This window comes from Lepidothrix coronata, unplaced genomic scaffold, assembly GCF_001604755.1.
Source record: "Lepidothrix coronata isolate B3197 unplaced genomic scaffold, Lepidothrix_coronata-1.0 Scaffold7, whole genome shotgun sequence".
NCBI lineage: Eukaryota > Metazoa > Chordata > Aves > Passeriformes > Pipridae > Lepidothrix > Lepidothrix coronata.
Genome location: NW_016690187.1, coordinates 2,646,501 through 2,673,962, shown reverse-complemented (window position 1 = coordinate 2,673,962; position 27,462 = coordinate 2,646,501). Strand labels below are relative to the sequence as shown.

Genomic DNA, 27,462 nt, shown 5'->3' with positions numbered 1-27,462 from the left:
TCCAGTAGCAGTGGGTGGAAACAGTAAATATAACAAAATGCTTTATGAAATAATCATATTTTAAGTAAAATAAATACAAAAATAAAATAAGTACCATTATTTTTAAAACTACACAGCATTCTAAACATCCCCAAACCACACATGACAGTACATCTCTTAAACAAAACCTAGGAATTCAGATTCAAAAAATGTCAAATTTCTGGAAGGGAGTCTTGTTGCAAAGTAGCAACTTTTTTTCCATGAAAGGGTATTTACAGGATAGAAAAGCTATTTCCTGGTGAACATTCAAGTGACTTAAGCACAACCTCTGAAAATTCCTCCCATCCTCTTTATCATACTGATTAGGAGCCAAACATTTATTTTCAAGCCAGAGCTTTTCTGAAGTTGCACAACCTGCCATGTGAAGCAGAGTGCCAGTAATCTGAAGTCAACAGTTCCCCACCTAAATGGTTGTACATAGTACCATGTGTTTGAACTCCCTATCCATTGGGTTTTGTCACCTGAACAACTATCAGATATATTGCTGAAAGGATATGAGTGGTCAAATGCACAATTAGTTCTAAACTGAGGTGACAGCACTTCCCAGTGCTCTTCTTTTTGACCTGTACAATTTATCCCACCCTTTTATCTATGAAGGGAACACTCAATGGCACTGACTCCACACCACATTAAGAAGCTATACTAAACTACAAAAATACTAAAAAGCTGAAATAGGATAAGGCACAAAGTCTCCCAACTATTTTTAATTTCAGAGTAGGAAATTATCAATTCATTTAAATCAGAACTTCTGAAAGAATGAAGAGTCCTGTCCTATAAATGCTTATTTAAAGAAAATGAAACAGCTCAAATGGCAGAGACCAAAAATATTATCCCAGCAGCCTAGTGACAAGGAAATGTCCCCAGCCCACAGATACTGAAGGTCTAGTGCCTGTTCCAAATCTGTCTTCTGCTACATTAGAAGTGTACTTTAACCCTGGGCCATTCTTGTGTTCATCTCCTAGAACCAGTTAAGAGCCAGCAAAGGCATTTCCTCACTCTAAAGGTCCAAAGGCAAGAAACCCAGCATCATTCCATCACTACTACAACTGCCAGTGGCTGCTCAGGATAAAGTAGCCACTTGCTTGGCTCCCGATATTCTCCACTTTGGGAACTGCACCCAGGGGGTCTATACCCTCTCCAGTCTGCAAGGGAATCTCTGCTGAGAGACTGGAGTCTATGTTTTGCTGGCTGGCATCCTAGAGGATCATCTGCAGAGCATCACTGTGATTCAGCATAAACTGAATTCCCAGTTTTACTACATATATTACACTGGTAGAGCAGAGCCCAATTCACAATAAATGGATTCAGCTACATGGTCAGTAAAACGATCCTCTCTGATAGGCAGGAAGGAGGGATGGGGGATCTGGAAAAAAAAAATTCAGACTGAGTAAACTCACTTTCCATAGTAAGACTTGCCAAAATAAACATTAGTGTCTTGCTCTTCCTGAAGCGCCTGAAGGAATCTTGCCAAGCATACTGATAAAGAGCAGTGAAATAGTAAAAAAAAAAATAATCTACTCAAATTCTATATTTGCATGACCCTCCTGCAACACAAAACAAGAAAAAGGTTAACTTTCAGTTTTTACAAATGAGGTATTATCTTCCAAGTCCTTCTTGCCAGGGACTTGAGCTATTAAGTCATTTACACTGGCTCCTATTTCAGCTCAGAATGGCATGCCAGGAGACAGCGCCGGTTCATTTGCTTCTGCGGTTGCCCAAATGTGGACTGCTGGAAGAGTATGGCATGGGAATGCTAACAGCGAAGTATGTAAAGTGGTAGCACACCTCACCTCAATCACAGGGGTTTCTCTAAACAGTAAGAACAGAAGGACCAAAGTGAATGTCAGGAAGTGCTCAAATTCACCTTTGTTTTCGATGTTAAGAAATAAAATTATCACAAGGAATAAAACTTCTACCAGAAGGCTGGTGCAGACAGAAAAGGATCAGTCATCAGAGCTGCCTGGCCAAGCACCCAGGGAAGCACAGCACTCATGAGTTGGCAAGTTTATGGTGAGTTTGAGAAAAGGAAGAACTTTAACAGAGCTCTAAAAGAACTCCCTGAAGTAAAGGGCTTCTGATGAGAGCTGATAAAGCCAAGTACTCAACTGGAGGCAAGACAGACCTGAAGAGGCCTTAATGCAGCAAGGCCTCAGGTGAGTAACATATATTCAAAGCAGACTTTATGAGTCACTGAGGCTGTGCATATGCTTGAAAGTAAATATCTGACTTACATGTGCCACAGCAGTCTGAACCTTCCAAAGCCAAACACTGAAACTAAATGCAGCCTTTCATTTTCTAAAACCGAGTCACCCGTATAGGTCCTTTGAAGAAGATGCAAATTTTTCCTTGAACAGTATTTTAAATTATTACATTTATATATATGTACACACACAAAATGTATGTACATAAAAGCTCTAAAAATGTTTACAAGTTCCTTTAGTAAAATGGCCTGATCTATACCCACAATGAACACACAGGCCCAGCCAGCAGTGTTCCCTTGTTAACAGTATCTGTAGAGTCAGACACTACATTACAAGCACTACCAATGACATTTTGGTATTCCCAGATTTACAACAAATGCTAGTCCTTCCTCTCCTCCCCCACCTTCCTACTGCCAAAGAAAACATCCATTTTCTATGTTATCAAAAGGTATTCCTGGAAACAACAACAAAAGCATATAAATAAGTTAAACTATAATTACTTATTGTTCATACAGTCCTTCAACCTAATTACTATTACACATTAAATATGTGGCTATTATACCATTTACCGGACTTTGAACTGTACTTTTTAGAGAAAAAAGAAAACACAAAAGAAACAAATTATTCTTTTCAGTTGAAACCCACACCACCCCATGTAATCAAAATTGTAAAAGCACAGTCAATCAATGCAGACTGTGTACTGCCAAAATGTGCAAAGGCACCTTAACCAGTCTTCCCTCTCATATCCACCCCAATACGCAGAAGGCAATGCCAGAGAACTTTTCTGCTTCTGAAGGTCAGTAGCATATGAAGTGCTGCCTGACATGCATGAACCAAGGTTCCTGTTTAGCCAGGTGTATAACGGTTTTTTTACAAAAAAAAAATTACAGATTTCTTAACTTGGCAAAAGCAATCCTGATAAAGCTGTTTGACCAGCTAGGACAGGTGGACCAGCAAATGGAGTAATTTTATCCAGAGAATAAAAAGAAGGTATTTTGTTTATTTGATGAGGAACATTTTAAAAAAAAAAAAAAAAAAGTATGTGTTATTTTTGAGGTACTTTTCTCAAAGACAGCTAAACTCAGTTACACTGTACAGCACAGATACGTACTCTAGAGTACTTTTCAGCTCATCTGTTTGTGCCCACTCCCTGGAAGTGATCTTTGGCACGCCAGAGTCCATCAATTGATAAAATCTGTAGCATGTTAGACAGACTATTACTTTGCATCCATGCAGAATTTCTGCAGATGAATATTTAACACAGCTTTGGAGGATAATGTAAATATACTATTTGCTCCACAAAATCTAGTGTTCAAAAGCATCAAATTAAGCTCTCATTTGCAGTTACCACAAGGCCTTACCAGCTGAAACTCTCATTGTGCTAAAAGGATGCCAAGTCCATTTATCTTGGGCAAACATGGATACCAGCATATTTTAGATGCTGTACAGGGTTTGTGTAGCAATGTTTTGGTAGTGGAGGGGTGGCCACTGGGGTGGCTGCTGAGAGAAGCTGCCAGAAGCTTCCCTCATGTCTGGTAGAGTCAATGCCACTTGGCTTCAAGATGGACCCACCTCTGGCCAAGGGTGATCCCGTCACCAACCATGGTAGTGCCTCTGGGATAACATAGTTAAGAAGGGGGCAAAAAAAGAGCTGTGCAGGAGCAATTGCAACCAGAGAGAGGGAGTGAGAATATGTGAGACAGACAACTGCAGACATCAAGGTCAGTGGAAAAGGAGGGGGAGGAGGTGTTCTAGGCACCGGAGCAGACATCCCCCTGCAGCCTGTGGTGAATACCATGGTGAAGCAGCTGTGCCCCTGTAGCCTATAGATGTCCACAGGGGAGCAGAGATCTACCTGCAGCCTGTGGTGGACCCCACATAGGAGCAGGTGGGTCCCAAAGAAGGCTGTGTCCCTGTGGGAAGCCCATGCTGGAACAAGCTCCTGGCAGGGACCTGCTGACCCTCGGAGAGAAGTGTCCATGCTGGAGCAGTTCCTGAAAGGACTTGTGACAGTGTGGGGGAACCACGCTGGAGCAGCCTGTTCCTGAAGGACTGCACCCTCTGTAAAGGGACCCATGCTGAAGAACTGCAGCCCATGGGATGGCCCCATGTTGGAGAATTTCACAGAGGGCCATGTCCCATGGCAGGCACCACACACTCTTCCCCTGCTCCAGTGTGGGGAGTCCTTCCCCTGAGGAGGAAGGAACGGCAGAGACAACATGTGATGGACCGACCATGACCCTCGTTCCCCATCCAGCAGCACCGCTCTGGGGAGGAGTTAGAGAACTTGGGAGTAAAGTTAAGCCTGGGAAGAAGGGAGGGCTGGGGGTAAGGCTTTTAAAATTTAGGTTTTATTTCTCATTATCTTACTCTTATTGACTGGTAATAAATTAAGCTAATTTCTCCAAGTCTAGTCTGTTTTGCCTGTGATGGTAATGGCAGAATGATCAGTCCCTGAGCCTTTTGTTATGTCTTCTCCCCCTATCAGAGATGGGAGGGATAGAGCAGCTTAGGTGGGCACTAGGCACCCAGTCAGGGTCAAGAGACCATAAGCACACAGAAAAGCACATTTTGTACGTGAACTTCAAATTGCCCCTTCAAAACTGCTAAATCTCTCTTCTCATTGCTGTTAATGAGGAACACTACAATAGCACTTACAAGCTCTCATATATTGCACGTAGGCACTATCAAAGAAATGTGCTGGTTAACAGAGTTACCATACTGAGCAAGTCAAATTCTCAGCAAGTCAAACTCCCAGTACCTCAACTTGCTCTAACCATTCTGTAAGCAGCAAGAACTGGCAGACAATAAGCTGAGCTGGCTAGGAGTTTTCCAGTCAAACAGGAGGTTTGCTGGGGTGGGTGAAGCCACCGCAGCATAGCTGAAACATTTCTCAAACATCTGCTGAACAAGGCTTCCCCAAAAAGCTAATTGAATTCCCTATTAGCTAGTTATCTTTTCCCAGAGAGCCCAAATCACAGCAAAACTTGGGATAAGCAAAGCTTGGCTTAACAAAGCAGGAAGTTACTGTGGCTTGTGCAAACACAGAAGCGCTGACCTCAGCGTTTATCCAGTAAAGCCCTGTACCAGTCATGTCTTTCCTTCACTCTTCTAGAGCCTTCCCAAGGAAAGGCAAAGGTGACTCCTGAACACCCAGGTTTTTTTCCTAAGTGTCTGACTGCATTTTCATGACGCCATGCATGAAGTTATCATCTTCATTCATAATGAGCAGTTCTGGCAGTCACTCGTACAGATTTCTTACCCTAGACAAAAGTACAGTCAGAGCTGCCACAAATTCATATCTCCAATTTAGCCATACACCAAAACAAGCAGGGCTGGCTCTGCAGGCAGCAGATGTGAGCTGTGACTGGATTTTGTGGCTAACAGAGCTCTATCACCGGCATCCAGAGAACCAAAGATTTTGGCTGAAGATCCTTGTAGTTGCTCAGTATTTGGACTCTCCAACAATGAAAAAAGAAAAAAAAAAAAAGAGAGACCCATGTATGAGAAGCCAGGATGAGATTCAGTTCCACTGGCTGCCTTCCTTAAATATGCAGAGTTCCCAATAATATTGACACAGGTAGAGTTGTTCCAAGACCTGAATTTTATCCCTCACTACTTTTCCAGGGGTTCTGCTCATTAACTGCAATCAGATAAGTCTAGCCACCTTGCTCACAATCAGAGCACAGCAAACAGGGAAATGCTTTAGCTGTTTTTAAACTGCCTGAACTGTGCACTTGGAGGAAAAATACAAGAACTCTTTCACCACTTTCTCCCCACATACACCCTGCTTTTAGACAGGGCACAGATTACTGCCTTGATCCTCCATTCTAGCAGAATACACACTCCATCCTACTGCCCTCAGAGAAGGCATTTGATCCTTTGCTGCTGAGGACAAAGATATCCACAATTCTTCCAAACTACTCCAAGTGCATGCTCCATAAAGAGAATAAAAAAATGGAAGTTATCACTGGCAAAGAAAAACTACTAATCATGAACCTTTACAGCATGAACGATTTCAGAACATGCTGGAAGGGAGCAATTTTGTTCTGCCTTCACCATCTGCCTGCCTTTTCATGAATATGTTCAGTCTTCCCCATCACTAAAGAAAAGTTTCATTCAAATCAGTGCTTCAGTGTTAAAAACTCATGAGAAATTGCATAACACCTTACATGAAGGTGCTGAAGTCTCAGTTTCACTGTGCTTACTGCGTGACCAACCAAATCCCATAATGTCATCTCTCTCCTGGAACGACAGCATCAACTGACGAACCCAGTAAGAGATCTGAAGGTGGCCACCTAGAACATTCACCAAAGGCTTTGGGATGCTTTTCACCACCATGAACAAATGCTTATCTGTCTTAACAAGTGAAATAAAGAAGGGCCAGAAATAACAGAGCAGACCAAATATCCTAAAAATAAAGAATCAATTCAAGAACTCAAAAGTCTCCTTTAATCTCAATTATTCCCTCTAAAAATTATGTGAAAGCTCAACCTGCTTTCACTTTCAGACTTTAATACTGATCAAAGTAATCAGTGAACTCGAATTTGAATTATCTTTGCTCTTTGCATCACACAGCTGCCATTTATTTTTCATTGACAGCAGCATACATGATCAAAAATGAGGTGTTGCAGGGAAGAATAGGGACACTGACAGTAATGTCCCTGATTTTTTTTTTTTTTTTAGAAGTGAACTAAGATTTCATTCCTATTTCAGATTTTTTTTTAGTTTTTCCATTTCCTAGGATAATCACATAATTCTAATTCTTTATGTTTCAATTTCGAAAGCATTTTATCTGTCCAGTCTCATGGTAAATAAGACTTGTAGATTATTTAAAGCACAAAATTACATATTTATACAGACAGTAATAAAATGCATCTATAGGCAATTAACAAACTACCCATTTTGGAGATAATTTGCCCAGTGTGAACATCAGACCTTTCTCCAGAATTCCTCCTGCAGGACAGAGTTAGTTTGAATATGCAGGCCCTATTCAGAGAAGGACTTAAGTGCTACTAAATTCCATGAAACAAATTTTTTGAGACATTTTTCAGAGAAAAACAAACTTCAGCACATTCTTAGGAGTATTTTTGAACTCTTTCAGAAGTGTGCATGATTCTAACGAAAATGTCATATCTGCACATACAAGAAAACCTTTTTAATCAAGAATACTCTGTTCTTAATATTTTACAATAGGATTTTGTTCTTCTGATAATTCTTTTTTTTAGTATTACATTAGTAAGTAAAAAAAAAAAACACTATAATTTGGGGTTGTGCTGGATCTGACTGGGATGGAGTTGACTTTCTTCATAGCAGCCCATATGGTGCTGTGCTTTGGATCTGTGGCTACAACAGTGATGACAACACACCAGTGTTTTGACTACTGCTGAGCTGTGCTTGCACAGCGTCAAGGCCACCTCTGTTCTCCCCCTCCACAGCCAGGCTGAGGGTGGGCAAGAGGCTGGGAGGGGACACAGCTGAGACAGCTCACCCAGAGTGGCCAAAGGGATATTTCATACAATGTATCTTTAAGTTCAGGAACAAAAACTGGGATAGAGGAAGAAAAATACGTTTTTTTTCGTTTTCAAGTTGGATGTTGTTTGGAGACTGGCTAGGCATTGGTCTGCCATCACCTGATGTGCCATCTCCTTTGCTCTGCTTGTTTTTTACCTCCTGAACCAAGCTTTTTTTATTCACCTACTAATCCTAAACTGTTTTCATCTCTAGAGTTGTCTTGATTTTGTTCTTCCTATTTTCTCTCCCATCCCACTGTGAAAAGCTGCTGTGGGGAGTGAGTGAGGAGCTGTGTGAGTGCTTGGCTGCTGGCCAGGATAAACCCACCACAGCAAGCCAAACAGAAAACCCATTCCAGATTGGTGTACTATTCTCTTCTCAAATTCTGATCCAGAACTTGCCCCAGTACTCAGTGTCTACAAAACTTCATTATTTCTCTAGATGTTTTAGGACACTTTATATCCAAATATCTGAGCTGAGTATAATCCTCAGCCCAACTACAGTCTCAAGAAGATTATCATTCTACCAAGGGGTAAAGAAGTGGAGAGAGAGTACAGAAAAAGATTTTCTGACTTGATTAAAAACTTTGGCCTCATGTCCAATTAGGAACATTTACACACACCAGCCATCTTTTAATAGCAACCTGAAGGCTTCTCAGAGCTGAAAAACTAGCCCATGTGCAAGTCTGAGGACTTTACCTATCTCCCTACTACTGCCCCTCCAAATATAGGATCTGATTCACAAATATGGACCTTCACTAACAAGACAGCAAGTTTCCTTACTCTCAGAGCCACAAGACATTTTTCTGATGTGGAAGATAAGTACAGCTGAAAAACCATCATATTTTCACTGAAATCACAGCACTGCTTCTGAGAAATCCTTGTGCTGTATAACATTGCTGACAAGGGTGGAGATGCTTCCAAGGTATCTTGCTCTCTAGGCAGGCCATCTGTTTCTGACAGCTCAAGTTCTGGTCATCAACTGACCCCATGACTCACTTTAGTTGTGTTACATAAAGCTCATAGCCAGACAAGTAATATTTCATCATGTACTCAGCCACACTTGCAATCAGCAGATGTGCAAGAACCACTTTGGTCACGTATATTTTTAATTCTTTCCTTTGAGGAAATCACACAGCTCACCACTACTGAGTTTAGCATGCTGAATTATTAACTACCAGATTGATTCCATTCAGCCACTCCCTGTGAGCTTTCCACCACCAAAAGCTTTGAAAGTATGCCATGTAGCAATTCTGTGTAAAAGTTTGAAGCAAAAAGGAAATCCTTAGGAAACAGCATAACTGCCCTCCACCAAAGAAAGAGGGTGCATGCAGTGAGTAACACGTGCAAATGAAAAGAGTTCTCCTTCAGCCTATTTATTAAAATGACTAAGCACTTCATAAACCTCAATACATAATCTATTTAGCATCCTGACACCCACATTTAAGTGCGGGAGTATTGTTATCTCATTTTACAGATTTAAAATTGAGGCATAAAGTGATTCATTGAAGATTTCTCAGGAAGCTATTCATAGGAACCACAGTCCAGATGTCCTAAGCTGCAAGTAAACTGGAGAACCTTAAAAGACATTTGAAAAAAATGGTCCATTAGAACTTCACAGAACGATGAGGTCATTAGCCCACTTGTTAGATTCAGGCTTGGAACAGGCTGAACTTCGGCTTTTGTAACATGCTGGACAAACTGCTTACTTTCAGACAAAACAGCAAAAGGAATTACTTGATAGGTTTAAACAAATATTTTCTTTGAAATAAGTGGCAAAAACCATGGGGTTTAGACCAGCTCTAAAATGAGGCAATTACAGAGACCCCATTTATTAGTTTTGTAGTCTGTGTTTATCTAATTCATTTGCTTTTATTACAACAAAGCTGCCCTTTCCCACTACCCTGTGAACACCTTAGACTATGTACGATATGACTTCAGAATATCACTTAGGCAAAACTTGCAGCTGCAAACCATGTTACACCTTCACAGGGGTTCTAGGAATTACAAAAGGAGGGAGGGAAATGAGGAAAAGCAGTAGGACAACATAATATAAGCTGGCCAGCTTAGTGACACAGAGAAAGAAGATAAAGGAGAAATTTATCTGGAGGGGTGAAAGACTCTTAAAATGAAATTGCCCATCCCTAGGAATGTTCAGGTCCAGGCTAGATGGGGTCTCAGCAACCTGGTCTAGTGAAAGGCACCCCTGCCCTTGGCACTGGGGTTGGAACTACATGACCTTTAAGGTCCCTTCCAACCCAAGACACTCTATGATTTCTATATGATTCAGCTTCCAAGACGTTCAAATAGGCTGCACTGCCCTGGTGAAAGAAGCCCTCAAAGTTCCTGGCTTCTTGTTCCTGCACTGATAGACCTCTAAGTAAAGAACCTTCCTGTTTGAATGATTAGCAAAGAGAGATATAAAAGGTATCTTACCACTGTGAATGACTCCAGTTTCTGTTCCTATTTTTCTATCCTCTCCAATAGACTATCTTCTGCAAAAATAGCTGGAACTTAAAAAAAAAGAAAAAAAGGTAATTAGTTAATTTACTCTTGATTTACTTTACTGCTCTTTCCTTACAGGAGACTTCTGTGGAAAAAACACTCCTCATTCCTTTCTTGCTCTGGTCAACACATGGGGTGCCCCTACCTGTTTTTACAGGGCTTATCATTTTTAAGAGCTTATCTTCACTGCCATGAAAGCTTAGGCAATTACCTAAGCCTTGCTGTTAGCCCTACTCTTGACCACACATACAACTGTCCCACTTAAAACAAACCCATTTTTAAAATACATGTTTTAACCTCAAACTAGCCAGCATGTTGAGATGTGCAGAAGGATAAACCTAAGCAATGCAAATTGCTCTATCCATTCACACAAGAGGGTCATAGGTGCAAGTCACAGTAACTGGCCAGTTACCAATCAAACTCTCTGAGCAGCACTAGTGTGGTTTCACTGTGGTCATTCTCCAGAAAACAACATTATCATCTCAAGAATACTAACTCAGATGAAACAAAGGAAAACCCAAAGAGTCACACCAGCACTTTGTTCACAGTACAAAGTCTTTGCTTATTTGCATATAAATTTCAGAGGAACAGTCCCCAATGTTAAGGACACACAACCACATGGAAAGCTGAGAGCCTGTTTACCTTCCTACACAGACAAATGGAAACTGATTTTCCAATTTCATTAGCAAGGAGGAAGTAGTTAAGTTCTGCATTCTCTTCCACAGTTGCAAGGAGAAGGCAATCATGAACTGGTCAATGGTTTACCATGCATGTCAGACAGAAATTGTTCCTCTCTGGTTGCTATTGGGTTGCAGACTGGTATTTGTTTGCTTTGGAATAAGATCTGTTCAGCAGTCCCCCAGCTAACCCCTAAAAGTATATTGTGACATTTCTGGACATCCAGACTGCTGAAATCAGCCTCTACTATGACTAGATTGTCTTTGCTAATTTTTCCTTCTGTATTACAAAATACTCTCTGTAACAGACTAGAAGTGTGTGACTGCTGTCCTATTTAATCCATTTTATCCTTACAAAACTACGTTTTGCCAAAGTGAATTTTAGACTGCTGAAGTCCTGTCAGCATCACAGGTTTTACTTTAAAGCATGGCAGAAAGCTCTTAATTGCTTCTGCATCCGAAACAGCCAGATGTTCCCTGAAGCACTTCACCTGGCAAAGGCTCTCACAACAAAGACTCTCACAGCTTAGGTCCCAAAGTCCATTGCAATTTAAACACATATTTCTGCATGGCTTGCTGAGTCACAGCTATGTTCAAAATCAAAGGAATGAATAGAGCAATTTAAAATGTGACGCTTCGATGAAGAAATACAAGTACTCACACATGTCAGTGTTAAAGAGCACTTCTGGGTGTTGGAATCTACACAGGCACAGATCCATGAGATGAATAGAGGGGTTGGAAACCTGGTGAGGAAAGCATACCCAGCTCCTCGTGTTTGAGCAGAATACCCCAACCAAGCACTCAGGAAGAGGCCTATGCTATGGCCTTACCAATAGTTTGTTCTTTGGTGCAAGCAAGGGCAAGACTCGGTAATTTATTTCCTTCAGAGAGACACAAGGAAGAGCTGAGAACTCATCCCTTTTCTCTAGTGAGCAAGTGGATTAAAACAGAGTAAGACAGCAACCTTCCTAATAGTTACTGCATTTCTTACACCAACATATGGACATTTAATTCCTTCTAGCACTGTCTATAGTCTGCAGGTGGTATTTTTAGGATTTAAACACAGCAAATAGATCATGCACTTTATTTTACTGAGGCACCCTAGTGATTCTGCTTTTTTTTTCCTGCAAAATACACTGCCTGCTAAACCCCACTTTTGATCTTCAACCCAAGCTGTGGGAGAGAATCCTCTCCAACTTCACTGGAAGATTGAAATCTGAAAAAAAAAAAAAAATCAAAATGGGAAGAGTTTTAAAACTTAAAAAAATATTTATTTATTTTCCTCCTGCTCATTGACTTCTTTTGACAATTTTTGTCCTTTTAAACTTCATAAGATATTGAAGAAAGTGACAGGTAATGTCAGAATGCCATTTCTTGATGTGGTCAAGAAATATGGTATGAAATTAGTCAAGTTAGAATTATAATTGTTGTCCTTTGAGTGCTATTATTAAAGACTATTTTAAAATAGTCTTTAATTTATTTTAAAAGACAAAAGAACAAGAACAAAAAATTTAAATCCAAGGTTCTTGTTTTGCATCACCATAAAGCAACAAATAGCCAAGACAATTGTATGCTATATGCAAAATTATAAAAATTGCCAAGTTTTATTGTGTGTTGTAAAGGTTTGTTCTTTCCAAGCAATACCACATCTATCATGTTTGACCAAATAAGATTTAATACCTCGAAAAAAAAAAATTAATTCTAGGGGACATCTCTCCATAATTTGATCACTTTCCTAACTCACCATTTTGTACTGTCTCAATGTTCCATAGCATGTTTTCAAAGAAAAGATTATGCAGGAAATAATGACTCAAGGGAGGAGAAAGGAAATCAAGAGTAAAAGCACAACCGATAAAAGGACACTTATTTCACTTATGTATCCTCACAGAAAATACTGTTGCTTAACATCTACAAATGTTTCAGGTAATTTCCCATCATAATGAAAGGTCAATTCTTGAGGTGATTTTTATTTTCAAACAAAAAAGGACCCTAAAACAGGAAAGCATGCTGTCACTCAGCAGGCCATAGAATACAGACTCTAAAAAACAGTGGTCCATACTCCTTTGTACCAGAGCCATGGTTGATGAAGGATATGTGCCTGGAGATGACATGAAACCTCCCTTGCAGAACCTTCAACACATTGTCCCTCACCGCAGGGAATGAAGAGAAAAATGCAGAGCCTCAGATATCACATCACCAAACCGCACATCCAGCAGAGCTCAGTGACAAACAACTACCCCAAATCTAACATAAGCCAAAAAACCCAGCAGGAATCAATGCTCACTGCAGCTCTAGAGACCTGTAGAAGATACAAATAAACCAAGTACTTAAATCCCTCTCCATCTTGAACTCTGACCTATTCAACAGTTCCCTAACCCTAGTATTAATGTGATATATGGCACATACAAGCACCAGAACCAGGTACTAAATTTAAATCTAGACCACAACAGCTATTCATTGTGACACAGGCCTTAATGAATCTACAGAGCAGAATCAAAGCATAGCATGAGCTATGTAACACTCTAGACAGGGGTCCTCATCTTATAAAAATTTTCTTTATTTCTCAGAAAAGTAAAACAAGCTCTCAGACCACTTTTCTTCTGATGCATAAATCTGACCCTAACCTTAACCTAGGATTTCACAATATACTTACCACAGAGAAGAGCTCAAAAACCTAAAACGCTGCACTCTGCTAATTCCACTATAGACCTATGAGTCTCATAGATCCTAACAGCTAACATAATCTCCAATTCCCGTGTACATATCCTATACACAGTGCAAAATACAGTGCAAAGTATAGCCTAGTGACAAAGATCAGCACTGAAAAAAACTGAAAGTAATTTGTCCCAGTCTGGTAAGAGTTGTTTGTTTGGTTTTGGTTTGGATTGGTTTATTGTTTATTTTTTTCAGAAAAAAAATTGAAACCTAGGTTTATAGGTGGAATCAGAGGCATGCTGAGTTGGGATGAATGCTGATAACACAAGCGTACAATGGACTATGGTTAACTTTCTTTCCAGGATATTTCTCTGGTGAGGCCACTGATGGAACATTTAGGTGAGAAGGAAGTCAACAGAAGGCAGGGAATCTTCTACTGAATGTTGATATGACCAAGTGCAAAGATTATTTGGCATTTGCTGGTACGCACACATAAAAAAAGTGAGATTTTGTTGACAGTTTTGGCACTGGCATTTTTTTGGTCCTTTTTGGGGTTTTGATTTTGGCCCAGCTAGCAAGTCACATTTCCCTAATGGCCAGTGCAGTTATTCAGCACATGGAAAGCAAACCTCCCTGTCTTTGACAGTTAAGCCTCAGCCTTACAGCCAACACAGACTGTAAGCTCTGATGCAGTCATTGCAAACAAGGTTCCTTGTCAGTCACTGCTACACTTCAACACATTTTTAAGATCCTGTTTTGCATCTCAGTATTCAGTCAATTAATAACAACCCTGCCTGCCTTTACAACTAACCCACGATGCTCCATCTTGTGCACTACAGTTTCCAGCTCTGGCCAGGGAATGCAGTGTTAAGCACACTCAGCAGGATCCAGCCTTCAGAGGACAATTCATATCGACATTCACAACGTGCGTTTCTTATTACAACAAAAGATGCATATGGTTGTAAAGCAGCTTAAGCTCTCTGACTGAAACCATCCTCATCTGATATTTGCCAGAGATTGTATAGCAAAAGAATCTGTTGACTTCAGGATTGGGAAAAAACCAAATAAAAACTTCAGGATTGGACCAGCTCTCATCCTATGCCAGATTTCTGTCCAGTGGCAAAAGCCTGATAAGAATACCACAGTATGGCAAAGGAGAGGATTCATGTTCAACACTGGCCCAGAAAGGAAGGAAACCTGCAAATGCTGTATTGTCCTGTCAAGGGGAAAATTTGCTCTTGAAGGCCCTCATAGCATGGAACCAGACATACAACTGGCATTCTTTCAGTTTCGGTCAGCACGACACAGCATGATCTAAAACACAAACCAACTCTGGTGTTTACTATGATCTATACATCTTAAAGGACTTAAATATCCAGTTCTTCTGGTCTTTGAAGCTCTTCCTTGTTGTATGGAAACTCTGATGTGAGCTAGAGCATCAAGATGGGCTCAGAAGCTTTATAGATACATTTTTTAAAACAAGTCCTCATCCAGAGCCTGTAAGCACCTTTATTCTCCTAACAGTGATCTCCTTATTTCAGTTCGTTACTCCTCCTAATGTAACATCAGTCAACAAGTTACTCTCAAAGTATTAATGGCCTAACCCAATTCTTCCTGACAGAACTGGAGCTGGAATAGATCCGTAACACAGACATATGTGAGCCAGATGACACTGGAAATTCCACACCACACAGTACGACACCTAGTATCTCACCAGATGAGAAATCTCTCTTAGAAGTCCATTGTCAGAGGAACAGGACCCACTGGAAGCCCAAAATGGTTAGAGGACCTAATTGTTGCCCCATTAAAGCACCAGCTCTCAGACAATGAGCATAGGGCAATGCTTAGAAGTTCTACTTCCTACAAGAATTGCTGTCAGCTTCCTATATGTACCATACTTCTGATAGATGAGGATAGTTTTTCCACAGCTGGGAATGTTTTACTTGGATACATTTATTTTTCCTCGATCTCTGTCTGACTTATACATATCTCCACTTATTTTACTTTTCTCCACTATCAGAAACAGTAAGAGGGTTTCTGTAACCAACTCCAGGCAGACTATTTATGACCCTAGTACATTTACAGAAAGCTCTCTGCACCAAGAAACCCATCGACAAGCTCCCAGAAAAGCCTTGTTTTGGGAATAAACTTCATGAAAAGAGACTTATTTGTAACACAGCAATATGACTGTCTTAGTTATCTATTTCAGTCTGAAAGTGAAAAAACTGATACTTTCCACTTTGCAGAACTCTCCAGTGGAGCAGGCAGAGCAACAGAATAGCTACCCAGGCACATATGCTCTACTTGGCTCTCAGAGTGTCTGTATAGTTTGTCAAGATCAGCTAATTGGAATTAAGAAGAGAATTTTCCCTGAAACACAAGTCAAAATTATTTCCTTAAGGGCAGAAGAGGACTTCTGAAGCCACATTTGGAAATATTCAAAAAATGACATGACATCTTCAGCCAAATGGTTATGACAGTTCTTCATTATTATTACTAAAGAAAATACTCCCCAACACATTCCAAGCTAACCTTTGCACCCTCTTCCCTGCCCTGAACTGAGGATGCACATAAAGTATGGCTGAAAAGGCAGTATCCCATCTGGAGTTAGCAAGACTGCCCGACAACACAAGCTATTATTTGTCAAGATTCCAGCTTCTGAATTTAATGAACTTGTAGAGAATCCTAGAAATAGTCCGATATACTGAAAAAACATATTTAATACGGAAAGCCTTTGGGAGTAGCCAAGTGGAATACTTAAGGAAAAAATTATCATTAAAGAAGTTGTAGAGGATTTACAATTCTGTTTTGTTTGGATCTGTACAGTAGCCTGGCCCATAAATAGAAACCAGGTTTTTTTTTTTACATTTACTTTGCTTTCTTTATTTGAGAGTTGTGGGAATGATGGTAACCAAGCAACGTCACAAAGCTGGAAAGCGCTGGTTAAGACAATTGCTGATACCCTGATCAGCCAGGATGTGTTCAGTGCCTAGGAGAGCTATAGGATCTCCATTTTTTACACTTCAGGGGCCACGAGACCCTAAAAAGAATGAGGAAAAGATTCTGTATGATCTGTGGACTCTTCGTGCCTCTGTGTGAAAACTGCCTCCCTCTGAATTGAGTTCTGCTGCCACTTGGAGCCACCCCGAATTTTACTTGCCGCTTTTGCACACTGAAAGGTCAATCTGTCAGGAGAGCTTCCTCTGGCTGAGGCTTGGGAACTCAAAAACACTGTGTCTCAGACAGTGTGTTAACAAATTAAAAATAACCTCCACAGATTCGTCAGAATATTCACTGTGGACCCACGTAAATTTCAGTATGTTCATTTACACAGAACATAGCCTTAGAATTAATGCTAAAAGTTGGTGATAAAAAGTGTAACCAAACTGAAAAAAAAAATCCACTATGTTATTTTCTGGTTAGAAACCTACCCTCCATTTCACCTCTAGCACATCAGAACAATTAAGCGTTTTACAGCTTCTATAACGAATTACAGCTGAAACACCTTATTTTCAATGTGACTGCAATCAGCACCATTTTCCAACTGGCACATCCTCCAGGTAATCTGTCTTCAGCCTCCCAACAGCAGGACAGAAGCTTCTGAAGGAAGTAGTACTTCACAGTTTGCACACTGAAGCAAAATCAGTTGTGTCCTCACTCTGTCAAACAGTTTTTATTCAGCACTTTATAAAGCAATTTAACTGCTCCAAAACAGACATTTTCTTAATAGAAAAGCCACTGTATGTACTTTTGTATATACATTTCAAGACATAATCATAGTCTAAGAAAGAGAAGTATGCAAATGACGCTTTTTTAAAAGTTAAAATTATTTGCTTATCTAAATAAGCAGAGGCAGAGAAAGTATGTCTGAGTGCATATGCTTTTAATTGATGAGGGTTTATTTTAGGAGACAAAGAGTGTCTACTGAGCACAGCCAACGTGTGGTGGACAGTGCATCAAGGCTGTGGATACCGAGTTTACACTGCAATTAACAGCACCTTAGTCTCACAGGTAGGGCAGGGAGATAGTACCAAAAGCAACACAACTCGGCTATAGCAGATTTGAGCTTAACATACACAATATGCAGGTATTGAGAGTCCACAGGGTGCATTAAAAAGCTCAATCCTGCAGAACAGGTTTCCAACTTTTCCTCATACTGATATCCACCTGATACTGGGTTTATTGTGCATTACCAGATATCAAAGACTACAATAAATAAGAATTAAAATCACCAAAAAGCCCCAACTAGAGACCACATCTAAAGATGTCCCCTCCAAGTAACGCTAGGACACTGAGACAAGGGAATTTCAGGGATCTTGGTCTACTAACACCCTTCCTTTGCTTCTGAAAAAACATCACACCATGAATGCAAAAAGTAGAGCTGTGTGCCAACGCTACATCATGTCATAACGACAGTGTTAAGTTTGCCTTTACAACAACGTAAGTGGATCTGAAGTTCAAAGAAGAGAGCACCTCCTGTGAAGCTCTACCAGAAACTAGCCCAGCAGAGGGATGTACACCCTGCAACACCCACTGGAGCAGGTCCTACTGCACTGCATCCTGCTCAGAAAGAAACCACTATACCCAGGGTCCAGCATATGTTATATGGTCTGATTCCACTTCACTCCACCGCAGTTGGCCTGATGTGTGGACAGGAAGAGGACTGAGAACTCCCAGCCAGCTATCGTCTACACAATTTCACGCTCTTCTCTCCTCCGTGGCACTCCTACAAGAGCTGAACACAACCACAAAGCATGTTTGTACAGCACAGAGATTAGACATACTCCTTCTCATATAAAACTCCAATCCTTATTTCTCTCCATTTAGCATGGGGAAATACTCTCTTTTCTTGTGCATTTGGATTCTAAGAATGGGATCATAATGAACAAAAATGAAGAATGAAATCAATTTCCAAATGTAAATATAATTCTAGCCTCTTTTGAAGTTTTAATAGAAAGGAGGAGCACAATTACCCAGGGGATCTTGGTCAGACTCTGTCATGAGTGTAAATGAGATCTCATTCCCATGTGATATTTCACAAAGGAAAGCACAGAGCTCTCACAGCCCTGAGACAGAAGGTTCCACAAAACAGTAATTTGTACGTCAAAGCAGCTTTTTCATGGGAATGACATACAAATAACAAAATAACACCCAAAGTTTTTAAGTAAACTTCTCACGCTGGAACTTACTGTTTCTCTGATGACTTAAAATATTTTTGCCTGGGCTTCAGCTGAAATGCTTGTGTCAGTCTTTTAGTTACAAAGGAATCTAGCTAAAATAAAGAAAAAATACAGTGTGGTTTTCTAGTCTGCTAGTAAGTTTGGACAAAAGTAAGTGCTGGTGCAAATCTGGAATGCCTTCAGTGAACTCAGATACATCCCATGTTAGAGGAAATCAGTTTGCCTCAGTTTATTGGCATAGCATCTTCTATATGGATGATTTATTCTGAATTCATGTCTACATTTACTTTCCTAGGAACAAACATGCATTTACTGCTGCCACTGAGCCTCAGCAGCTGACTTATGAACTTGGTATCTCTGCTCCAAGTGCCTTTGAAACACCAAGAGTAAAGTTTATTCCAGTAATATCCACTCACCCACAAGACAGAGTCTGCATATTTTATGGTACACTAAAAAAAGTAACATCACATTTCTTTAACGAAAGAAAGTTGCATGGAAAACATTACATGCATGCAACGTGGCCAAGCTACCATCTCTAGCCCAACCTTTGCTTCCCGAACCATCAGCCTTCTGTTTGTTCTAGCTTTGCAAACTCATAGTACATTGATGTTGTTTATTTTCCCATCTTATTTCCTAAGATATTTGCTGCTTAAATAGAAGAGGGAAGTGGCATACAAGAGCTACAACCTATCTTGCTTGTTTCCAAGGCCTCCTGGCTTTCACAGATGGACCTCTGCTCGTATCACCCATAACTTTATTCTTCAGTATGAACTGAAGTTTTCACATGTAAGCAAAACCCCTTAACATCCATACCTGCGGATTTCAAACACTCACACTGTCTGACCACCTCATATTCACCTTGATCACAAATGTGTTAAAATTTAGAATTATCTCAGCTGCCTTGGTACATAAGTACCTTTCTTCTAGTGAATTATCTAAGTCAATGAACTTGAGAAACCAGAGAAACAACTCCTGGTGTATGTTCAGGACTACAACACATTGTAACAGCTGACCATTAAAAGCAGAATTACCAAATTACAAAATAAGACTGAAATGATTACATCTTTTCATGGAATCACAGAATGGGTAAAGTTAGAAGGGACCGCAGCGGGTCATCTGGTCCAACCTCTCTGCTCGAGCAGGGTCATCTCAAAGCACATGGCACAGGATTGCATCTAGACAGTATATGAATATCTCCAGTGAGAGAGATTCCACAACCTCACTGGGAAATCTGCTCTAGTGCATGGTCACTGCACAGTAAAGAAGGTCTTCCTCATGTTCAGGTGGAACTTCCTGTGGCTATATTGTTGGTTTTATTTGGGGTTTTTTTGGGGGTGGGGGTGTTAAACTTTAATCCATGAATAGGCACCTTTCTACAACTGTATTAACACAGACACTTAATAATTTATGGCCTTTCTCTTAAGAGTCCATCTGCTGTATTTTCCATTTCAATTAACAGCAGATTACTTCCCAAAGCTCTTTCTGTGGTCAGTACTGCAAACTGAAAACGTCCAAAAATGTAGCGCATAAGAGTCCTTGAGGTCCCTCCCAGAAAAAATCCTAAACGAGCAAAAGACAAAGCCTTTTAGGGAGTCTGGTCCCAAATTTGTTTAAAGACAAAATCCAACAAAACCAGCACACTCAGCAGCAGCCCTCCCAAGCCACCCCAGCAGCCAGTTGGCACCAGCTCCAGCGGTTCCCCACGCCAGCCATAAGGCCTGCAGCAGGAAGGCAGCTTGGCAAGAGCCCCACTCCCATACAGGTGGTGAAGCACCTTCACCACACTCCTGCCTTACAGACCAGCGTTTTGAAACGTGTTGTCCTTGCCCAGGTCCTTTTGGCACCGCAGAAAAACAGCCCTTTGCTATCACGCTGTTTGACCACTTCTCTCTCTTAAACCACTTCTGAAGACCTGGGCTCTGACTTCACATGCAGCTCAAAGAGGGTGCAGAGCCTGGTAGGCCAAGTTCAGCCCAGAATGAGCACATACTATGATAGAAAATGTCTGGGTTTTGCCATCAGTTACAACAAACTCGAGATTTTTCAATTCACAGAATGGAATCTTTAGTACTAGGCTAAGCAGCTCTCCAAACAAAGAAGATATTATTTATGTAAAATAGTGAACAGTAGTTTAAAATCGTGCTTTTCGGTTTAATTAATGACTGCATTTACACTGCTTCATTCTTTTAATATGACGCAACAATGGTAATGACTAACCTTTTTGCAGCTTAACAGACCTTGCAACTACAAGATGATCCCTCTTCCATTTAAAAAGTCCCTTGTTACAGCTTAAGAAACCAGGTTTTGCTCTTTGGCAATTCTCGTTGAAACGCTTTGGAAGGTACCATCATTCACCTACAGGCTGATTTTCAGAGGACCTGACTGTACACAATTCCAGTTAAAACATCCTGCACTCAACATCTCTGAAATTCCAACACCAGGAAAGAAATTAAAAACTTCCAGCCTCTCCTCATCTATAGGGTAACATGCAAAATAATCAGGGTTGGATACAGTGTAACTTAAGAGAAGGAAATCAGGTGTTAAAATGCTAACCCTAATGTTAACCCTAACCTGAACCTCATCCTAGTAGCAAAGAAAAAGAAAACCCATCATTCTTTGCCAAGAGATCACAGAACCACAAAATGAGTCACAGTGGATGGGATCAAACTCCCTGCTCAAGCAGAGTCATCCCAGAGCACATTGCATAGATTAGGTCCATAGATGGTTCTGGAATATCTCCAGTGAGGGAGATTCCACACCCTCTCTGGGCAATCTGTTCCAGTGCGCAGTTACTTCATGGTAAAAAAGTTCTTCCTCGTGTTCAAGTGGAACTTCCTGTGCATCGGTTTCTGCCCATTGCCTCTTGTCCTCGGCACCACCAAGCAGACCCTGGAACTATCCTCTTGGCACCCTTCTTTAGATATTTACTAATGAGGTCCCCTCTTGGTCATCTCTTCAGTGCAATCCTCATTGTACTCATGGCAGTGCAATGCATGAATTTACACACATGACCATCTGTTGCAATATTATGCAGCAGCAGAGTGACTTTCAGACCACCAAATCATGGAATCATAGAATAGCTTGGGTTGGAAGGGACATTAAAAATCATTTAGTTCCAACCCCCCAGCTGTGGGGAGGAGTGCCAACCACTAGATCAGGTTGCCCAGAGCCCTAACCAATCTGGCCTCCAGGGGCAGGGTATCCACATCCAAACATCCTTGTTCGGATCTTCCTTGGTTTCATAGGCTTACTCTCTTCACTACAAAATGAAATACAACACTTCACATCATGGAGTATCCCTCACCCCAAAACACCCTGTGGACTCTAGACCCTCCCACAGGACAGCCAGACACTCCAGGCCTGAGCACTACCTGGAGCGAAAGGCAGCACGCTGCTGCAGCCTGCTCCACAGCTGTCTCTCATGCCATAATCCTGGCTAAGGACATAGAACCAAACTCCTACTCAAATCAAAGTGCTGCAAAACTGCCAACACACGTAGAGCTCTGACAGGACCTTAGTTTGAAATATCCCTTCCCTAGAAACTAAGCTGCAGAGCACCTAGACTGCACATATTTCAGACATGTGAAGAGTTTCATCTCATATCAAAAAAGCTCAATGAATTTAATTTTAAAACTAACAAAAAAAGGAGAACTTAATATAAATATTTAAAAGATCATAAGGAAAGATACTGATTTTACACTAGTATCACAAAAGTGCAACTCCACCGATATTGAAGATTTTCTGTCTTCAGTGTGTGCCAGAAAAATGACTACATTTTCCACAGTCTCCTTTCACACAAAAAGATAAACACAAAAGAATCACAGTTCTGATGGAAAGCTGATTGTCTGCTCTGCTCAAGGCTTCTCCAACACATCACTGTTTGGATATTTATTTTACTTCTTTTAGGATAAAATAATAATTACTACATTAAAAAAATTACATTATCGCAATCAACTCTATGCCAACCATGTTCTCTTGTCTTCTGCAAAAACTTCTAATCCACCAGCAATTTGGTACATAATCAGCATATGTAGACTAACAAGGCCCAAGAGCACAAATACTTAAGACAGGTATATGGTTTTAGCAACAGACAAAAAAAGGAGAGCTGTTTTTTTTGAGTGACAAGGAAGCAATGACAATGGGCCAAACTGTATTTGTGGATTTCATTGAGTATAAGACCTAGGAGAATCTGGCTCTAAATTAGTAACATATAAAATGCTGCAAGCACACAATTTCCAACAGATCCTTAACCAAAAGGCCAAACCTGAGGAAAACCTCATGAGAGCTAGGTAAGCCCTGATCCTGTATTACCACCGCATAGAAAAGATATTCCCTGTAATTCTACCCTTTCACTCTCACCTCATGAGCTTCCATTCCCACTTGAGTGACTAAACAGATACAATCAGACTGGTTCTGACTGCCAGATCTCCTTCTGGGCCCTGGGATCTTCCCCAACTTTCCTCCCCACCAGGGCTCCTTCCAGCCACCATGTTCTGCTCTCTTCACTACTACAAGCCTCCAGGCACTCTTCTTACACAGCAGCTGCTCTAGTTCACCTGTATTCTCCTCACACTGCAGACTTTTCCCAGGCACCTCCTGTCCTACCTGTGCTAGAACTCTGCATCTGATAGTAGACCTGATCTTTTGACTCCTTTTTCCTTTTCTTTCCTGACACTTCAGACCTGGCTGCCTCTTGCCTGGCCAGATGAATCATCTAGTCCTTCCACTTGTTTGTATACACTGTAATTTGGTTACTGTGGAGGAAGAAACTCTCAAGGACTTTAACAAGAAGTAGGTTTCTCTCTTTCATCCTAATAACAAGATGGGAAACAGTAGCTGTGGGAACAGATGGCAAAGCTTATCTCCACCTGAGTGCTGTGCAAGCAGTATATCTCCACACCACCCCTCACTCCAACATATCCAGCACACAGAGCACAAGCTCCAATTCTAACACCAAAGCATAACTTCATGCCAGCACCTTAACAAACCAGCCAACTCAAAATTTCTAGCCAGAACTAAGTTATTACTGGAAAACAGAAACACAGAAAAGGCAACATTGCATTCAGACCAAGTCCAAAAGACCACTAAATCAAATTCTACACAGGCTAATGTTCCTGCACAAGATAGTTATTGCTTCCATTAACACATAAAGGAGAAGTCCCATAGTGATGACATTTTGGGACTCGTAGGTTTTTTCACTACTAGCATAAACCAGAGCTCTGAATACATTCCCATTGAGAAGTACCACCACACCCAAGCTGCATGTGCAGTGCTTTTATTGCATTTAATTTTACACAGAGAACCATACACGACACTGTAATTTAAATACTAAAAGTGGATAGCTTAAGTGTAGTACAGAAGAGGAAGCCACAAAGTGGATGTGCATGGGACAATACATACTGAAAGCTGGTTTTATATATTACTAAGTAATTTAGTCTGAAAAGACCATTTGACTACATGCTTGAGCTTTCATCCAGAGTCCAAATACTCTTTCCTGGCAGTTGTACTTAACCCAATCAGAAAGCCTCAAGTCCTGATCTGCCACCATGCACTAGTCTTTAGCAGTGAGGAAAGCCAGGTGCCATGGACAGCACTCAAGCAGACACTTCAGTGCTGAACCTTCAGGGCAAGTATTGCACAGGTTTCTAAAAAAAAAAAATCAGCCAGGATCCTGAAGCGCTACCACCACTCAGAAATGTCTCATAGCACAGACAATATCTTTTGGTGCTGTTCCGGGTAAGACTCAGTCAAACACCACAAATTCTTGCTCAGATTTTACATAAAGCTGGGACAACAAACACCAGTCTACCTCTCCTGAACACAAGGTGTTTATTTTGAAATGCTGCCAGGCAGGTTGGCCTTACCAGCCCAGAAAGATAACTCCATGAGACTGCACTGTCAATATACCAGTGGTAGCTGCTCCTTGAATGCTAACTCAGAACACACCCACAACTTTTGAGGATAGTCACCTCCCAAGAAATCATTCTGACAATTCACTTGGCTATGCACAGCATGAACAGATAACATTGCTCAGCACCACTCAGGACATAAAACAACATCAGCCCTCTTAGAAGCACAGGCTTAAGTTACCACTTAAAAAAAAAAAAAAGAAATAGAACAGACCTTCAAAGAAAATCCAATAAAACTGTACCAGTTCACACAGGCCAAAATCTGTCCCCAGCCCTGAGCAGCAGCACGCCAGTATTCACAAACAGGTGAGGCTTCTCTGCCATTTGAACTCTTGCCTTTCCAACACTTGGGAGATACATTCGTCAGTAATTTAAACGCAGGACACAGTACACAGCCATAGGCATTTTTTTTTTCAGTCAGCAAACCACTAGAGAGAGTACTGAAAGGCCTATTATGAAGGCCAATCGCTATCCTTTTCTTGAATGACCACATGAAAATCAGTGACTGTTCCACAATGGATTGAAAGGGCCTTTTGTCTGAAGGAAAGGACAAGGAGTCACAAAGTATTGCAGATTCATTTGTAATTCTTGGGTTTTGAAGAAACTGCATAACTTCAGTTAAAAGCAGACCAAGAAAAGAACACGCTTTGAAAATGTTATGCCACAGTCCTTTCCTACTATGTACATGCAGAGCATATTTTTAGATTAGTCTCTTTTGTATTACAAAAAGATGGGCAGCCACTCTGTATTATTGTTGTTCTACAAGAGAAGTTTAAAACACATGCAGAGTTTTGACTTTATTCCCAAACCCTAATTAGGGTCTGCAGCACTATTTGCCTTGTGTAAACAGAAAATCATCAGAAGCTTTTTTGGTACAACATCTAGTAGAAGTATAATTGTACTGGGATAATAAGTGAAAGCATTGTCAGTGTTGTTTAATAATCAGTTTAGTAATTGAGCAAATTTGGCACCACTCATAAAGTATAAGATGGTCTATTCAAGAAAAAGACCTTTTTTTATATTGAGAAACAAGCATTAGACTCTAATTTTGAAGTCTGTTTCTGAAGTCCCTCACAAAAAGAGGTCAATTACTGCTGACAACTTCCCAGAAGTAAGAAATGTTTTACTTCTCCACCCACCCCAATCACACTTCAGTTCCCGGATTTTACATGCAAAAATGCACACACACTCAAAATGGGATTTACACACCTGATTTCATTACAGCGTTTCTAAACAAGCTTCATATGGACAAACTTTCAGCAGGAATGACAGTAGAAGCTAATAAACTAAACCAAATTTCTTCTACCCAATACTCAGAACTAGGGAATTACTGTACTTCCATTCAGAAACAAGAGTCACAGCTATCAGACTTGCCCTCTTCACCTATATGTTCCACCCATGTACTGTGAAGCTAAACAATCAAAAAGTGTCAGTTTTCACTCCCCAGCTTCTTTCCACATCTCAAAATTTATACTCCTTGCGCTCCCACTAATGGCACCCGAAACCAACATTTTGCACACACTGTTGGTCAAGGTGCCAGTTGGATTTAGCTCTTCTGACTGCCCTATCAAATTACATCAGGCAAGGAGCTGGTCCTTGGCATGTTACCAGACTGCAGTACCGGTGCCAAAATCTTTTCTGCAGGAAGCACCCATGATGCCACTTCCAGATATACATCGGAAGCAGAAGTCCTGCCATGATAAATATACCCACAAGGTAACTACACACCCCATCATCTCATGGTCTCCAAAACAAGAGCTTAGAGTTCTCAGGGCTGTAAAGAGAATCTTGAAAATGCAAACCAGAGGCAAAATAATGCTACTGCCACCTTCCTGAAGCCCAAGGTGCTCAGAAACCCCCAGGGCATAGAGGTGTGAAGTACAAAACCCCCTGTTAGTCTCCATGAAGTTCAGGGCCAAATTCTTTGATATAATAATGATATGGAGCATTGCTTTCAAACAACTATTAGGAGGGGAAGGTGCCCAGTCTAAAATAAAGGTACTTTGCTACCAAAGTTAACTATTTCACTACCATTTGTTTTAAAGAAATCTATGAGAAAGCTAGTGAAGCATCTGAGGAGGGAAGGTGGGAGGAAGAAAAGAGAAACTGAAGGATTGGAACAGCGTAGAAAAACATGGAGGAGACAGCAGCATCAGCTATAGGTATGGAGTTGTATTTCCCTGGAGTAACATAGACAATAAAATCCTTAATATTAGCTACAAGTCAACTACAATTAACAGTTAGCAGTAAATTATTTTTCTTCCCTAGATCTTTGTGCAAAGTCTCACCGTCCTTGGGTCTTCTTCTCCAAGTCATTACACAGCTTTACTTTTATCCTCCAGTGCACAGTGCAAAGTGGAGTTTGACCTCTCCTATAGATTTGCAAAGTGCCACACCAGACTGTTTTGAGAAAATGGCTGAGGTGGGGTTTTTTTTGTATTCCGCATGACTAACATTGCTTATAACAGTGTCTAAAGACCTCGAAGACTTGGCCTCTAAAAACGTGCCAGGAAACACAGTCCCTAGAATGACAACAGAGGCCACATGTGTGGGTGAAAAGGAACATAAATATACCAGTTAGGGGGAATTAATACCAAATACAGGTTGCCTACAACTGCTGATAGGCATAGCTTTGGTACTTCCACGATTGATAGAGAAAAACTCAAAGAAAATATAAAACACATCGTAGACCATTGGAATATTTTTGTGCTTTCTCTTTAAAATAGAGTTCCAGACATGTATTTCCTTGAAATTCGGGCAACAGCAGGAAGGTGTCCTGACAT

General features: G+C 40.7%; 1 protein-coding gene across 5 annotated transcripts in view; it reads right to left on the bottom strand.

The window, feature by feature from the left end:
• Positions 1-27,462, bottom strand: part of SPATS2L (spermatogenesis associated serine rich 2 like) — an 83,375-nt gene that overhangs the window by 53,609 nt on the left and 2,304 nt on the right. For 3 of the 5 annotated variants that reach the window (XM_017836219.1, XM_017836203.1, XM_017836212.1), the window contains exon 2: positions 10,190-10,266. The exons of the other annotated variants lie outside the window; for them this stretch is intronic. The gene's annotated coding sequence lies outside the window, so the exon portion shown is untranslated. The remainder of the gene's footprint in view (positions 1-10,189; positions 10,267-27,462) is intronic. 5 annotated transcript variants of the gene reach the window in all.